Raw genomic sequence first — 231 nt, forward strand, 5'->3', positions numbered from 1 at the left:
CGCCACAAACAGTAAACACGCTAGGTACCAGAGTCGTCTTTTAAGCCGAAATTCTGCATCTCAATCTGGCGTTGAAAAAAAAAACGCTTGTCTTATCTTGTGACACCAAACACTGACAAAGATGCATAAACATAGATATGCGTATCGAGCTAATTTGTGCTTTTAAAAGCGCTCACCTAAAACGACCGAGTGTACTTCATGTCTCAGTAAAGGAATGTTTCAACTGACAGA

At 40.3% G+C, this 231-nt stretch overlaps 1 protein-coding gene across 1 annotated transcript in view; it reads right to left on the bottom strand.

Moving 5' to 3' along the window:
- The window catches only part of LOC119593792, a gene marked incomplete in the record, with an annotated part of 129,698 nt that overhangs the window by 2,923 nt on the left and 126,544 nt on the right, over positions 1–231 (bottom strand).

Source organism: Penaeus monodon, chromosome 32 (assembly GCF_015228065.2).
Source record: "Penaeus monodon isolate SGIC_2016 chromosome 32, NSTDA_Pmon_1, whole genome shotgun sequence".
Lineage (NCBI taxonomy): Eukaryota > Metazoa > Arthropoda > Malacostraca > Decapoda > Penaeidae > Penaeus > Penaeus monodon.